The sequence below is a fragment of the Triplophysa rosa genome, linkage group LG12 (genome assembly GCF_024868665.1).
Source record: "Triplophysa rosa linkage group LG12, Trosa_1v2, whole genome shotgun sequence".
In the NCBI taxonomy this organism is placed as follows: domain Eukaryota; kingdom Metazoa; phylum Chordata; class Actinopteri; order Cypriniformes; family Nemacheilidae; genus Triplophysa; species Triplophysa rosa.
Window position 1 is genome coordinate 9,789,106 of NC_079901.1, and position 17,781 is coordinate 9,806,886.

General features: G+C 40.8%; 1 long non-coding RNA gene across 2 annotated transcripts in view; it reads left to right on the top strand.

Annotated features, from left to right (window-relative positions):
• Nucleotides 1-15,413, top strand: part of LOC130562622 (uncharacterized) — a 55,482-nt gene extending 40,069 nt beyond the window's left edge. The window contains exons 2-5 of one of the 2 annotated variants that reach the window (XR_008963996.1): nt 7,538-7,598; nt 7,681-8,107; nt 8,221-14,157; nt 14,231-15,413. This is a non-coding gene — a long non-coding RNA (uncharacterized LOC130562622). Of the gene's footprint in view, nt 1-7,537; nt 7,599-7,680; nt 8,108-8,220 lie in introns of both variants that reach the window. The other variant, XR_008963995.1, reaches the window with a different exon arrangement.
• Nucleotides 15,414-17,781: the final 2,368 nt, after the last annotated feature.

A 17,781-nucleotide genomic window follows, 5' to 3' on the forward strand; every position in this document is an offset into this window, starting at 1 on the left:
GAGCTCTGGCGTAGAGGGCGTGGCTGGGAGTGCGACAGACTCAGTAGACTCGGTGACATTACCCCTCTCTCCATTGGCAGCTCCTGAGGATCGTAACGGACGATGACGGGGAGGTCGACCACGACCCCGGGGGGCAGGGTGATCAGGGTGGCTGGCATGAAAATCTCTTAGCAGTTGGGGATCAAGGACGTCATCACGAGCCACCCAGGTACGTTCTTCTCGGCCGAACCCCTCCCAATCTATCTCTCGTCGCCGTGAGTCCAGGATGTCATTGACTCTATAGATGGAAGTGTCCTCTTCGAGAGGAGGAGGGAAAGGTGGTTCTACAGTCGGGCAGGGCTGGCGGAGGCGAATGTCTCTGGTAGAGAGCCAGACCTTTTGACCTGGCTAAAACAGGGGGGTGGCAGATCTTTTAGAATCGGCCCGCTCCTTTTGTCTCCGTACAGCCCTCTGAAGATGGGTGTGTGCTGAATCCCATACCTTTCCCGCTCGTGCGGAACCAGTGGTCCACAGCTGGCACTGGGGAGCAGGGGAACGGGGGGGTTGGTAGCCGAGCATGCACTGGAATGGGGTGAGACCCGTAGAGGCTTGCGGAGGGAGATTTGTGCATACTCGGCCCAGGGTAAGAATCGATGCCAGCTGATGTTCGGGGCAGTATGCCCTTAGATACCTTGCAAGTTCTTGTATTTTGCGCTCAGTCTGGCCGTAGCCTGAGGTGAGGCTTACGGTGATTGCCTTCCACACTCGTGAAATGAACTGGGGCCCTCAGTCGGAAATGATGTCCTCGGGGAGACTGAAGTGTCGGAAAACATGGGTGAACAAAGATTAGGCTGTCTCCATGGCGGTGGGTAGTTGCTTGAGGGGGATGAGTTTGCAGGCTTTGGAAAACCTATCAACGGCAACTAGGACACAGGTGTAAGACTCGGATTCGGGCAGGTCTGTCATGAAGTCCACCGCTATATGAGACCACGGTCGTTGAGGCAGGGGCAGTGGCAGAAGTTTTCTTGTGGTAGACGTCATGGTACCTTGGACATGGCACAGACTGAGCACCCTCTCACATACCGAGAGACATCTTGGATCATACCGGGCCACCAGAACCGATTGAAGAGGAGCGAGAGGGTCTGTTGGCTACCTGGGTGACCCGATCCTGGAACAGTGTGTGCAGAGTCCATAAGGGGAATACGTTGGGCAGGTGGAACAAATAGTTTTCCCTCAGGGACCCCCGGCGGAGCAGGCTCTTGTTGGATAGCCTCCAGTAGTTTGTCTTCCATTTCCCAGAGTATAGGGTTGACGAAGATTGCTGGAGGGAGGATGGGTTCCGATGTGGAGGTATCGTTGTCTGGGCTGTATAACCTAGAGAGAGCGTCTGCCTTGCTGTTCTGTGACCCGGGGCGGTAAGTAATTGTGAAATTGAATCGGGTAAAGATAGGGTAGTGCCCATCTTGCTTGTCGTGGGTTAAGTTTTGGCGTTGCCTAGATATTCAAGGTTGCGATGATCGGTAATTACTGTGAAGGGATGCTTTGCTCCCTCCAGCCAATGTCTCCATTCTTCAAGGGCTAACTTAATGGCTAATAGTTCTCGTTTGCCTATATCGTAATTCTGCTCCACCAGGGACAGCTTCTTGGAAAAGTAGGCACATGGTGAGAGTTGAGGAGGTTTCCCCCGCCGCTGGGAAAGTACTGCTCCAACCCCAGAGGTGGAGGCGTCTACTTCTACCACAAACGGGAGATCTGGGGAAGGATGCGTGAGTATGGGGGCAGTACAGAATGCATCCTTGAGATCTTGGAAGGCCTTGTGAGCAGACGGGGTCAAGGAGAGTGCTTTGACACGTCCCTTAAGCATGGAAGTGAGGGGGGAGCTGATAATACTGAAACCGGAGATGAAGCGGTGGTAAAAATTGGCAAAGCCAAGGAATCGTTGCATCTCCTTCACGGTGGTGGGTTGAGGCCAGTTTCGTGAGCTCTGCGAGCTCTGTGCTGGACCAATATCCGTATGCGTGTGTAGAGATGGAATTGTTCAAAAGGTTTCAGAATGCAGTCCAGCTGGAAAGTTCCGGGCCTCGTGACCAGCCGCGTGGCTCATCAAGGTGTGCAAGGCAGCAGAAGTCCATTGTTCCTTCTTCCCCCCAGTGGGGGAAAATGGCAGTCTCCGAAGAGACGCCACGAACCAGTTTCTTATGAGGGCAGGTATAGAGCAAAAAGGCCAAGCTCCGTTTTCAGAGCAAGCTCGATATTTAACTTCATGAGAGGGCATGCCCACCTGAGTTTGAATCGACCAATCAGAGTTGAGCAGGGAAGAGGTTCTTTGTCCACTCAACAGCTAATTTGCATCTTTATGACCTCCTAGCAACTTTACAAAATACCAGTCCAAATTATAACATAATGAAAATAAAGTCGTCTATGGTCACACAATATATATAAACAATGAGGAATTGTAAAGACAAACATTTAAATATCAAAATATACCCGGTTTGAATTGCATCAAGTCATGATTCGTTCGGATGTACGAATACAAACAAAGCCTGAATTAACTTGCATATTTAACAGTTACAGATTATTTAAAATGGCAAGAGCGACAACATATAACCTAGATATTTACATATATTTATAGAAAAGGACAGTTTAGTGTAGTTTTGTCAGAGAAGTTTCTCTGGATAAACTACAGGTGAGACAAAACAAAGAGACTTCTCACATCTCCTTTTGCTTGCTTTGAAGCTTAGGAGAGTCGTAAATATCCCATGGAGAAACAAAAGGGTTATCAACACTTTCGGTGAGAGCACCAACCTAAATCCACCCCCCGCCCCCTTTGGAGTCAGGTCTGACTCTGTCCTGGTTTCTTGATATCAACATTAAAAGACCAAAAGAGAGTGGAGGGGGTTTATGGCTCTGCTTTTAATGATTCCGACCATTTGGCCTATGCCAAGTCTCTACATAAGCAAGAAAAGTTTCGGGTTTTAAATAATTATTTTCATTTGTAAGGCTGTACAATCAGGCTTAAGATATAAAAAAAACTCTGATTGGATGGGTAGGCCTATGTTTAACTTACTTACCTAAATCAGATGATGGCTGCTTCCGAAAGCTCTAAAATGCTGCCTTCGGGGGCAGCATTTCAAGGTAGGAAGGCATCAAGGCACGTCCGAATTCAATGTTTGCTTAACTTCCTGTCTCCTGAGAAACCTCTATCAGGTCGATTTTTGAAGGCAGCATAGATGTATCCTTCGCTGCCTTCAATGTCCCACAATTCTATGTGTGTGCTCATGCGGGGAATGTGATTGGTCGAGCAGGGTCGAGTTAAATAAAATAAAATGGCAGCCATGTCTAACTTTACCACAAATATTTTTTGCTGTTCATATCTGGTCAAATCTGACATTGCAGTATAAAGAGTACACTAACATTCTTAGCTCTCATACTATTTTATGTGTGTTTGTACGTGTGTGCATCTTTCTAATAATTGCGTGCATGTCAGAGATATAAGATGCACTTTCTCTCAAGACCCTGCAAAATATCTCAACCTGAAAATGGCGGAACGTAATGAGTTTTTTTAATTAAGTCCCCCGCTTTATCATGTTTTACAAAGGACAACATTGGAAGCTATCACAAATGTGCTTTTAATGAATTGTTTGGAAAACTTTTTACATAGCACGCTGAATGAATTTTAATATGTAATGCCTCCGCTTCAGTGTAGTGACTTTCCCCTGTCCTCCAAATGTTCCCGCTTCTCGTCCCTGTTTCCCAAAAGAAAGGAGCAAAAAATTAATTATTGATGTCACAGCATTTGTTATTTTTTTAGCTCTGGTTTGTCACACCAGGACAACAGAGCAGTCTTTCTTGCGTGCAGTGAAGCAGACAGTATCCCTCCTAATGGAATAAAAGCATATTGAGTACCTTTCGTTTCCTTGGGGTAAGTCAACCTTAATGCAAGCACCAAGGAAACATTGAGAAGACAGGAAAGAAAGGACCAAATAAAATGAATAGGACCGCTGTATACGTGTAATGTGAAAGTAAAGGGCCCGTTCTAGAGGAAAATTCTATTACTTTGATGTTGCTCTTTCCTAGCTCATGAGACCGAGTTATGCCTCATTTTGGGTATTAGCTTCATCTCAGCTGTTTCTCCTAAAATTCCTTACCAGGAGTGACATAAAGTCATCCAACAGCAATGTGAAAGACTGACAGCATGGCAAGACACATGAAAAATCTGATAAATCAAGGTTATCACATGAAAAATACTTTTCAACTTTTCCTAAATACATTTCAGTACAAATATTACTGTATTGCTTGAAAGTTAATATAAACTTGTTTTCTTTGCAGTATTTGAAGTCTGAAAAAATACAGAGCATCTTTTTTGTTATTTTGACCTGTTTCTCCAGTTTTCATTTTCTGCAAACAAATGCAAACAGAAACAATATTTTTATTTGAAATTTGGGAGGAATATTGTTAGTAGTTCACAGAATGAAACAAAAATGATTGTTTTGCCTAAACACATAACTATAAATAGTAAATTTAGAAAAACTGCTTTTGAATTTTGAAATGGTCTCTAATTGTTTTCCGCAGCTGTATATTAAACAGCTATAAAATAATTGTGGGTATTATAGATTATTTGCTCCTGAATTAATTTAATGAGAAATGTTAAAGGTCATTGAAATCGCTGGCTTTTAATTGTTTAATTGATGAGCACAGTTTGAGATTTGATGATAACATTTTTTTCATTTGGAACATTAAGCAAAACGCTTTGACCTCATTAGCAGTAAGGAGGAGAAACTTGTATTAGATATTATAGCGATCTTTTAAGCGTTTTCTCTTTCCCATTGGGTGCTCTCATTCTTAACATGCAGCTCTGTTTTTATAGCCCTTACGTTTTTTTTTAATTGACTGATTTCACAGCTTTTGCATCATGCTCACTTTGTACATGGTTAAAACAAGTTCTGCTAATGGTTGTCTTCAGAATCTTCCTAAGGCAGCTGTCTGGACCCAGCATGAGAAATGTTTTGCACTACTGAAGTCAGTTTGCATTTTTAGGCTAAAATTTTCATCCGTCTCCTTCTGTCTTGTGGTTTGATCCGTCTCTCGCCCCATCTAGCTTCATATACCTTCATCTCTTTTTTATTTTTCTTGGAAAGGGCTGGCTCCGATCTGATCTCTGTGTGCAATCTGGACCTTCATTGCATGAAGCCTATGTGGCCTCAGGTTCCTCCGTGTTTAAGCCGAGCTTGTGTACTGCCGTCCTGCAAGCTGTGAAAAGTTGCTTATTGATTGACTAAGGCGAGAGGAGCCTCAGGCAAAGTTTAAGTAAAGGCTATGTGTGTTATTTTAAGATACGGTGATGTATGTTTTATAAGGCTTGATTCCTTTCCATCTTCTCAGACTTTTGTGTGCGGTCAAAAACAAGAACAAATGATACAGTAGTCCAAAACATTCAGGGATTTCTTTGATATTTCTTGTCCCCAAGTCGATCATTGTTTTTCATCAGAAATCAGAGCTCTGTAACAAGCGAGTTCAGCTCAGGCCTCTCACACAGGCTGTAAAAGTCGCCCGTTTTCATTTTCTACAACGCATGCTTTTTAAATGCCAAGTCGCGTTCGCCGCGGGACTCTGGTACAAAGCTCTAGGAACCCTTCAGACGAGGCCCTGAGGGTGGGATCACTGGTCTGTCGTTCCCCGCTGTTCGCACCGTTGGCCTGCTAAAGGCAGGGTACTGAGATTCAGAAGACATCCTTCCCTGTTGGACACAGGGCCGGGCTTACGAGTTGTGTCTTCTTGTTCCTCTTGATCAGACATCTCTGTATGCCACAGGGACAGTGGGAAGCTGGCCATGTTTTAATTTCACTTTCTTTGAATGTGGTACAAAGAAGGGCTGGAAAATCTTTTCCTCTTTCTCCAAGTCTTTATATTTCGCAGCCCACCTGGCGGTGGTGGTACCGGTCCATGCGGTGGTGTCTAATGAGTGACACGGGGAGCGTGGGAGAACAGCAGGCTCGCTGGAGGGGTCCGCACCAAAGGCTGAGAATACAGAGGAACTGAGAGTGAGAGGCAACTATGGTGGAAACAGGAAACAAAATAAGTGGCTTAGAAGCCCGGCCAGATGGACAGAAAGCTAACCCTCGACAGTCTCAAAATAGGATGAGAGGAGAGAGATGAAAAGGGTATTAATATACCACAATGCTGTAAGTGCAAGCAATTAAAGATTCTCTGAAATCCTTTCAACACACAATAAACACAAATAGTGTGAATTTACAATTTATCCTGGCTAGTATCCATGGCCATTTGTATAGTGGTTTAACTTATTGTACAACTTAACTTTAATACTGCCATGTCCACAGCACTGTACAGCAGTCGCTTAGGTTCCCAGCATGCACCGCAGCATGAATTATGCAGTGTTTTTTTACTTATTTTGTTTTTGTTTTGCCATCACTTTTGGTTACTTGTTTTGACTGTTGAGAGTTTATACTTTGTATTCTGAGTGTTGACATCTGTCCAAGCTGGGTGTTACCATAAAAGTCACAAAAAATTGACAATTCTTATTTTGTGAAGAAATATTGCAGTGTTAAACATTGTCTATCCATAATAAAGAAAATAAGGTACCCTCATAATCTATTATTAATCAAAAACATTAACTTCCCCGTGTAACTTCATATCTTCTCTGCGCTCGTAAATACGTTATCTCTTTTTCGTCAAAGAGGCAAAAACGTGACGACATATTTGTCCTGTGTCAGTCACCGTAGTGTTACGAAAAGGAGGGGTGAGCGGTGGACTGAGCCGTTGGTTGCAATTCGCAACCTCACTGCTAGATGCCGCTAAAATCTCCACATTGCTCCTTTGATGTTTTAATGTTACTTAATACCTTATGTGTTAATAAATCCAGACGTTACTTTTGGGTTTGTGGTGGGAAATCTCCCAAATCCAAGATGTTTTGAGCACAGTCTCCACCTGGGAGTGTGACTATATTAACTGTCCAATGACCAGACCTCTATCTTCCAACGATCCAATCAATTTCTGAAGGACAAAATAATGTCTCGCCCTGCAATTTATGGCCAGAAGCCACTTCGTTCAGATAAACACCACAACTGTGCAGAGAAAACTGTCACAACTTTGTTTCATGCCAACCTGAACTAAAAGTCGGAGATAAAATAAAGATAATAACCACTCACCTAACCACAAGTTATTATCAAACACCCCACCCCTTTATTTAGCAAAGAAAGGTTTAGATTATTTATGTAATATAATGTACAGCCTGTTGTGATTTGACTTACACATTGCAACCAATCTTGTCCTTGTGTAACAATAATACATTGGCTGGGAGAAAATGAATTCAACGTGAACGAAGTCCAAGTTGCAAGCCAAAGGGAACACTAATCATTATAATGGTCACTACAAATGAAACAATTACTTATACTGTTATCGCACAATGCACACAATGTGTTTTTGAGTGTGCGTGTGTGTGTTAAGACAGAAATTGACCATGCCTGATCTCACAGTGACATTAAATATCTTGTATACACTGATGATAAATTATGTAATGTATCTTTCTCTTGCATTCCAGCGGAAAGGATAAATCCACCTTCATATCAACTCCAAGATGCATTCCTGTCAGCAAAAAGCCTGTAAGTACTTCAGTATTTCAGTTTCAAGTAATGATGCATTTTTGTAGTCTCCATCGATTGTTCTGTTCTGTTCTGTTTGCAGTTCTGCACACTCAAGGCTGAGAGATTTTTGCCACTGATCTTGGAAAAAAATTAATTATGCTCTCACGTATTTACTATTAATAAACAGCATAGCCAGTAGCAGAAAACTCTCGTTCAATCGCCCAAAATGTCCTCCAAATCTTCTAGACCAGCGACAGCAGAAAGCGCAGGCTTGCGTGATTCTCAGCCTCGTCTGCAATCGACCTCCAGTGTGAATCAAGCCTGAGGAGTTTCTGCAAATCAAAGGGTGAATGGGACGACCGGCAATGATTTGTCCATTGCCAAGGGTTTCGAGCCCTGATTTGCGTTCACGAACAGCAGCAACAGACATTCAGAGGAGTCAGAAGTGTGGCCGGTCAATGATTCAGGAGTCCAGGTGTGATCTGATGCATGAATTTGATTTCAAGAAAGATGATAGAGAACATGAGGTAAAGTTTCATCTATTCCGTATCTATTCTTCTGCCGATAATGTATGGCCATTGTAATACATTTACACCAAGCGGATATTCATTAAAGGATGTCCTTTTGTGTTTCGCATAAGAAATTCATACAGGTTTGGAACAACGTGAAGGTGAGTAATTTTTTTGTGAACTACGCTTTAAAGTGCCATTGGCCATCCGTTTAAGGGTAATTGCAGCATTATGGATGTCAAATTTTCAGTCAAAACTTGAAATATAAATTCTCAGAGAATATATCGAATCATATTTTTCTAAATCCCTGATGAGTCCAGACATCAGAAAAATATCAGTCAATGCATAAGTTTTCTATATTAAAATGAGAGGAAAAATATAATGCAATATAAATGTGACTAAAAGGACGCATGTTTTTGATTATCATACTTTGTAGCATTTCTGTGAATTTATATATACAAACCAGAAGCAATAATACCCAACAAATGAAGAAGGGGTGGCTCTTTATAGAACAAAACAGCTACTATATTTTAATTTCCATGTGCCCATTTATGAGGAATATGGACTGTTATGGATGTGACAAAATTACTTACAGTACCCCGACTATGGAAAACTGCTTTAAAAACATAAAAATGCTTTAAAAGTTTAAGAGAGACTTCACACCAAGTATTGACACAAGTGCTTTCAGTATGGTGAAAACCTTCATCTAACACTGTGTCTACACCAGACGTGGCGCGATGCGACAAAAGAACGCATTGGAACCCATTATAATTTTATATTTTGTCCACACTGGATGTGGCTCGACAATCCCATTAGAGCAAGCCGTATGTTGTGTTGTGTCGTGTCGCGCTGCGTCCGGTGTAGACACGGTGTTAAGGTTTACATTTGCATGTAATTGCACTTATATGTATTTATTAGTTGCATTTTATTTATAGTTGAACAGTATTCACATTGAGGCAGTGAATTTTTAAATTACTGCAATGAGAAATGTGTTTATCTCATAATGTTAAAAGCAGACCACAAACTCTACAAAGCTTCTGCCTTTGTCATAGTAGGATGATTGTGTTTAATGTGGTTTCATTGAACACTGTTTTATTCCTCACTCGCAGTAATAGAAGTTAAAGGGGGCATGCAACGGAGTTTCAATGCATTCTGACTTATTTACAATTTTAAACATGCTGGCCTCTCATCCTTAACATGGTCAACTTGTCAAAAAACTAGTTGTACGTAGTATTTCTGTGCTTGATACACTCTCCCAGCACTCCAACTTGCTTCGAAAAGTCTGGATCCCTCTTTCATAACAGGGATCCTATTCCTTTTATTGGGCAATTCTCTCGGAAAAGCATGGCAATGTGAAAGAAATAGCCTGCCGACACGCCAACCGACTAACGAGACCCACTTACCATCAAGATTGGCTGCGCTGCGTCAAGATTGGCTGCGCTGTTGGCCTGCAGCTGCAGCTCGTTACTCTTGCAATAGTGAAGTTCAGGTGTTTGTTTGTTCATGGCATTTCAGTGATGGATGTTTTATAAACGGTGGATATAACGCTGGGTTTGGAGATCGTTTGAAACTGATATATGGAGCGCTAAAAGATGCCGGACATGAACCGCATGCGGTAAGTGAAACGAAGTCTGTGTTTTGTTGGCAATCGGCGCGTACGTGCATAATGTAAACAACACAAACTTATAGTGAATCAATGCGATGATGTATGCTATTGTGTGCTCATGATTTAGTTCCTCCCCCGCACACCCCCAGGAGATCGTATTTTTCTGGGTATAATCGTACAGCTGTATCTATCTTTCATAAATGTGATCAAACCAAATACTCTTCGAAGATACGAAGTATGCAATACTACTCTATAGGTACTCAAGATTAATATGAGATTGGCAGAAACTGCGTGTGTAATGGCAGCTTTAATGTTTAATTAGTACGCCGAGTATTTTCGAACAGTTTTAACATGTTTCACTTTATCTACACAGCTGCAAATGAAAAATAAACTTTCATTCTCCAACCTTTATAAATACCATTATAAACTAGACAGAATCAATCTGCATCCATTTCTCCTTCAGTTTGCTTTGTGCAATTTGTTTGTGCTGTGTCCTGACAGAAGAACGGTGTTTAAAGTTTGCTAACTGCTCTTGTTCCTTCTCAGCTTTGAGCTGAAGCCCAGACAACCAGATGTGACACTGTATCGTGCACGTCTGCAGCCCTCAGCGGTATTGATATGTGATATTCATTGATGGACTCTGTTTCTGCCGTGAGCGTGAAAACAAAGATGACGTATTCTCTTAGATCCTGTCAACAGCTGACAGCAGATGTTGCAGGTTAATTGACTGAAGTTGCGACGGTCTCACGCCGGTGACCTCTTCCCGGTCGACTCGCCTCATCCGTTACCCTCTGCTGGGTCATCCAGGGTGAGCTTCACCTCCTCCGGCCAGACTGACAGAGGGAGAGAGATATAAAGCAGGCGAGGAGTATATCCATTTTGCCGTGGCAATTTGAAATGAGGGGCTGGCCCGCGAGTGTGACAGAGGACCTGGAATTCTCAGCATCATCACGCTGCGTGCATATTAGAGTAAAGTACCCTGATCGGCCATGTGAAAAGCCAATGGGGACGGCCCTCCGATACGCCACTTCCAGCCTCACACGAAGCTCTATTTCACGGACGGCTGGCCTGATTGAAAGTAATAGGGGGACTGAGGCTGTGATGAACTGACATGCCCAATAACTTTCATTACGTGGCTGTAACCTTGTCCCGATCGCTAATTAATTTTTCTGCTAGCGATCATATGCTTGTGCGCTGCAGACCGGAGTGCAACCCCGTCTGATCTTCGTGCGCCCGCTGGGAAAAATGGTTATGAGTGTCACATAGCCAGACCTTTGATTAAACGCCCATACTTCTGGTTCACGTTGCAGCTTATCGTGGCCAAGAACCACCCACTCAGGCAGAAAGACTGATGGATATGTCCAGTAACCAACGGCAGTAAAACCGCAGTAGTATTATACTAATAGTCTAGCTTGAATAAAATGTAAATAATGTGGAAAAGGGCACTGTGAAATACAGAACTCTGCTCAAGTTCATTCACTGCTAATATACAATGCAAATATGTAATGTACGACTCTGTGAAAATCAAGTTAATTTGTGGCTTCAAACTAAACTTTTCCCTTATGAAACAAAATATGTGGGAATACATTGAAAAATATATTTTCATATACTAGAACCAAGTGCTTATATTTCCAATGTATGAAAAGTGGCAATTCCTTATGTATTATTCATATAATGTCATATAACAATGTATTATTCTATATCTTTTTAAATGTATATATACTTTATATGTAATCAATGATTTTAAATAATTACAGTTAATATATAGAAAAGTATATTATTCTTTGCTTAAGGGTATATTTTAGCCAGAAAAACTTTGGCAAGTCCACTAATTCATTCTTAAAAGTGAACAATACTTTTGTTCCAGGCTGTCTGATTTCTGAAAATTGCATAAAATCAGCCTGTCAGAGCTTAATAGATCTAGAAAGTACTTTGCAGTTTTGTATAAAATATGCATTAGGTGGTGGGCAGCATCATCTTTAGGGTCCCTTTATACTGTATAATCACAATAGGTCCCATCCTTCTCCGGGTCCTTACAATAGACATGAATCTAAATGCAAAAATAGCATTATTTGCAGTCTTTTCATAGCAGTGGCAGAAGTGCATTATAACCCAAATGCCTGCTTGTTGGCAAGCTTGTAAAATCTGGGTGAATAAATATTGCATGATGCATCTGATAAAAAGATCAGAATTCAGTGTGTCCATCTATAAGTGTGCGAGAGGTGTTTTGAGTGGGAGGAATGCAAGCAGAGTTGCGGTGTCTATTTTAGGGTAAATTCATTTTTGTAGGGCGTATATATACAATGCATCATTCTTACTTTCTTTGTTGTTGGGGTATTCTTGACAACACATTTACATTCCTGGCCATAACTCTTGACCCCTTGCTTCCATTTGTTCACCTTTGTACAGTCGAGAAGCTGGTGAGAGCGCATGCAGTATTGGAGCGCCACCTTGTGATCGCCTTTAAAAGCTGAAGCACGTTTTTAAAAAGGCTTCGTTTTGCAATGAAAATTGAATAGATCCTAATCTGAAATGACCTGTTTTCTTTTGTTTTCTTACGACTTTGTTTTCTTATTTCCACAAAACGTGACATTTGAAGGTACAGTGTTACATGATTTCTTGTTTGTTTTTCCTCTTTCCATTCATCACGTCTTGACTGAAGTCAATTTCAATCCGTCACCAAGACGAATGTTCAGCTCGGTGTATTTTTTGCAAAAACAAAGACCTGTGACTGACATTTCGCGCGTGATGAACAACAAGCATCCATTCTGTCCAGACAGGCTGTCGTACATAATGCCAGTCGCATTTAAAGGTTCATCTTTGTTTTATTTTTAACCACAGAGTCTTGTTCTTCATATTTGCTCATTGGGATGTTTACAATTTTCATTGTGCTTCGCCACGAATGAAATCACGCCCCGTACATTCTTTCCCGGCGTTATCGCAACCCTTCCTCACGTCGTCCCGTTTCGCGCCTGGAGAATTCCTTTCTTTGTAGAATGGAGATATCTGCACCTTTGAGTATTCCTTTAATGACACATCCGCCTTTGTGTTGCTCTCGCGCACGCCGCTGTCTGCTGTTCGTTCACGCCTTATCTGATTGTTGTGTGTGGCAGTGGTCCGTTGGGTAAATTATTTTTGTTGCTGCCCCTTGAATCCAGATTGCACGCGCTCGCATTTCAACCATTGCCAGAACCCAAACACGTGTGCGTGTCAGTGCGTGCACACGTGTTGATGCGTAATTTATATACAAACGCACGCTGATACGTTCTCCGTACTTAGAAACGTGTTTTAATTACCATTACAGAGGAGAGGAAACACTCCCGCACTACAGCGAACGCTTCTGGAGCTGCGGATTGTTTTGCTTTCAAAACTCCTGAGAACCGAGACAATAAAACAAAGAGTGTCCTAGATTTGAGCAGAAAGGATAAAGGGGGAAGAGGAAGAAGAGGGAAAAGGGAGAGAGATTAAAGAGCAAAGAATGATTCGGCTGTAGTCGTGCTGTTTTATTTTGCTATATCTCCTTTTGTCTCAGTGGAACCGTGATGTTCTTAAAGACACAGTCACATGATTAAAGGCCTGCAGGTAGACTTGGTCAGTAATTTCAGTACGACGTGATTTGTAAATTTCTAAACTGCATGAGATATCAGACTGCAAAAAAAGATAAAAAAAACTCACATTTCTCACAATCGCTTGTTCAGTTGGTTTTTCCAATCCCAAACTCAGGAAAAAAGAAACGCAAGAGTATTTTTCATTTCAAGACCATTCAAGTAAATATGAAACTAACTTTTATTCTTATGAACCTTGACTATGAGTTATAAGGATAACTTTTATACTGTTTATTGCTTTTTTGACCACAGCCTGTGGTTATATTAACTTCAATTTTAATGCAGTCTTTGTGTGGAAAAAGCTGCATTCAGGGCATATGGATTGGAAGCACATGGGTAAAGCATTGATCATGAGGGAAGCTTGTTCTTCACAATTCCAATGCTTTTAAAAACACTATTCCATGACTGCTTATGTGTATTAAAACATTGCTGGGATCCTTCACTGTTTGCATCACATCGATTGAATCACATTTAGTCAGCAGCTATATAATATTAGAAAACTAAACCGTTAGTTGCTCTCTAAAACCGCCCCTTGCAATGTAATGCCCATACTGTACTGTAATAAAAGCCCCCTCTCAATTACTTTCTCTGATTTTAATTTGTGATAACAATCAGCTGAGAACACATTGAAAATGTATTGACTAATGCTTTGGTTTAGATTCTAAAAACATTCACATTTAAGATAAATATCCACTTTTACACTCTCTCTCTTTCCTCAGGCCGTCTCTGCCCAAATGTTCCCTCAACTTTTTCGCAAACATGTCAGCAAATGGAAAGCTGCAGAAGGTCAGAGCCAGCAGGGACCAGCTCGTGTTGCGGTGCAGCGGGTCTTTGTTCCTCCTCCGCATCTCTGTTCGGTAGGCTGACTCCACTCACCGCTGCATCCCAGAACCATTCTTCATGTCTTACAAATACATTCGTCTGTGTCAGATCGCATTACACTCGGAGACGTGGAAGACAGATGGACAGAGTAGATGTCGATGATGGTCGGGTGTGGTACTAAAGGGAGGCCAAGCAGAGTTTATCTGGCAGAGTTTATGTGGTTCATTGTGTGGATTTTTGCTGTTTGGCAACCCCCACAACACCCTGTGAGCACTGTTTGACAGCCATTTTGGTTAAAATGCAATTTTAATCAAGGACAAATGAATATTATACCTAATGTAAGTGTAAACTTAAAGTGTGGCGTGAGGCCTATTTAATAAAGTCTGTTCAAAGCGAACAGTTTTGGATCACGTTTGAGGCAATTTCTTTAAAGGCACAGTTGTGATTAATGGTATTTTTGCTTTGGTCTGAATGCTAACATGAGGCTATTTTCAAGTTCAGCTTTCTCTCGACTGATGCCTTGATGGTAAATTGCTCCATATTTTCTATAGAAAATGTGTTATATTGTTGCTCTCTTCTTGCATCACTTCTCATTATTGCTTATTTTCCTGACCAGACCTCACACACTCCATTCATCCATCATCTCTCACGAAAACTAACTTTTATAAATGTGAGCTTTGTTAAGGCTTCAGTTGATCTTAGAGGATAACATGTAAACGTTGGCTGCCCTAATGATCAGCTAGAGTTTAAAGCTGCAACCTTTAACTTACATTAAGCCTTCTGGTTAATAGTTAACAAAAATCAGTTTAGAGCAAGTATTTAAAATAAGTGCTAAAAATGTCATCCCACCTTAAACCAGTTCATAACAGTAAGCTGGTAATATTTATACGTTAAAAATTGAGTTGAGTTGGCTATGATTTTGGTGTGAAATGTCAAGTTTGAAATAATTTGACATAAACACAAAGATAAGTGCGTATAAAGTAACCTGCAATTTTATGTTCTTAACAGACATGGTAGTAGATATGAAGAAGAATATCCTTTATTGTCCCATATTCCTGGGAAATTTGTTTTGGACATTATGACAGTCAGTACACAGCTTATGTAAAAGTTACAGATTGCAGCTTTAACTCTTGTATGGCATTTGCGTGTTTTGAACCAGTGCTCATGCATTATTCTCTTTTACTATCAATACAGGCATAAAAATGTGTATAGAAATACTTTATAGATGTTAAACAACAAATTTACCTCTGTCAAATCACATTCATAAAAAAAGTGTATTGTATTCTTATATGAGCTGTCACATAATATAAATAAGTTATAAAAAATATATATTATGTGATGTTTTTTCTTTACGTTGTGTACATTATGGGATGTTTTTTTAAAAACAAAAATGTTTTATCTACATAGTCAAATGTAACGCAAAAACTTCAAAGCTCAATATCTCAAAACTGCTCAGAATGTAGATAGAACCTTACAATTCCGATGCAACAACATATAGTAGGCCTATATTCAAAATATATCAATAAATATAAATGTTGATTTGTATTAGTTAATTATTTTATATAACATGGACAACGTGTCCCACAGACCCAAACACCACACAAGCGTTGAGTAAACGCTAGACTTGAGTGGTTCTGGTCACTTTTAATGTGGTCTGATGGGGGACCAGTTTAAACCAGTGTAGGCTGTTTCTTTTCGTGGGGTTATCATGTCAAAATGCTGCTATTTACACATTCGATTCAGTGACACATTTCAGTGTGATTTTTGTCATCCTGTCAACCTGAAAACCACAGTGACATTGACTTCACACAGAAAGAATGCCAAGTCCTTCAGAAAACATGCCATGAGGGGACAAGGGACATTATCATGCAAAATGAATTTATCCTGAAGAAGATAAAGTGAGCAAATTATTCCTTGTTTTTTTTATATTATGCTTTATCCTCGTATGACTTATTCATAGTCTTAGCAAATAAAAGTGAAGTCTGCTTTTTTCCTCAGTTAAATCTCATTTCATATGAGACCTGGCGAGCAATTCATCCGCACCCGCATCCCAATGAGGGTGTTTGTGGGAGATGGTGAAGACTCAGCATGGTAAATAGAAGGAGAGAGGTTTTCAAAAGGTTAGCTGACAATCACTGCCACACAATCGGTCCAGAACAGCAGACAGTGAAACAGAAGGTGGAGGAGATATTTTGTTTTGCAGGAGAGCTTTGGCTGTAAGTGTCAGGATCGACCCCTAACCCAGACTGCATTAATTATCAAAACACTACTGTTATTCTTAAGGCCGCCGAATATGAAGTAGGCTTTGCTGAAGAAAAAAAATCTTTAGATTTGAATATGCATTCACCTCTATCACCCTCTCACAGTGGAATATTCCTAATTAGTTGATATGCATATTTTACAGAGCACACACAACACTGAAGATGCTATTTGCATTTGACAAAGCAGAGCTGTGACACACTAACTTATAATAATTATAATAATAACCAAAAGGGTATTATTATACTTAATGATGTCCCAAATTAAATGGTAAAATGGAAATAAGGTAGTTGTTTTACATACTAGGTGGTAGGTCTTTACAGAGACTAAACGGCAATTATCAAGGTAAGGATATCTTTTTATATTCTGTATATCGAGGGCATCATTTACTGTATAGTATTTGAACTGTATTTTTTGTAGCTTCTGCAGGGCATTGCTAAATGAAAAAAATAAGATCTTTAAACTATTAAAAAACAATTCACAGCGATCACTCTGTTTAGGACATTTCAGGGAAAAAATATTGTACTGTATAATTTTTTGTTCTTTTGAACACAAAAGAAGATATTTTGAGGAATATGGAAAGCAAACAGTTCTGGGGCACCTTTGACTACCATTTTAATTTAATTGTTTACTATGGTAGTCAATGTTGCCCCAGAACTGTCAGTTGCTAACATTCTTCCAGATATATCTCTTTGTGGTCAACCAAACAAAGACATTTATACAGATTTGGAACAACTTGCGGGTGAGTAAATGATGACAGAATTTTCATTTTTGGGTGGTATATCCCTTTAACATCTGAGAAAACTTGCATCACTAAGTTTCAACTGCAGCGTCAATGTCACAACAACAATCTATGGCCTTTAAATCACAGATCAGACAAAGTCTAATGCACCCAGGCAACAGCTACAGAGAGAGCAAGATGAAGCAAGCGAGAATGAACGATAGATATGGAAGTCAACTCAGATCTGATAGTACATTAAAACTCTCTGTGATTGTGAACTGTGCCGTCGGCACCTCAGAGTTAAAAGGTCAAATGGATGAACACATTGTGTCGGACAACTTCGAAACTTTCAAGGCTCAAAGATAGTGTGTGCTTTGAAAACCGAATAAAGAGTGAAACGGTGCCCTGCGTATGCACGAGACATCTCTTAACAACCATCTGCCCCATCCCCTGTTTGAGACATCCTGTCTGACGACGGGACCCAATGCCCCCTCGTGCCGTGTTTGATCCGGCAGTAACCAGCGGGCTGGGCCAGGCATAGCCACTGGCTTAAAGAAATGAAAAAAACCATCTCTGTGCTTTTGACAATTCTTTATCCTCATGGACAAAACACAGGAAAGGCCTAAGATTCAAGAACCTCTAAAGAACTGGAAAGTCCTGGTGGGTAGACAGTGCTTTT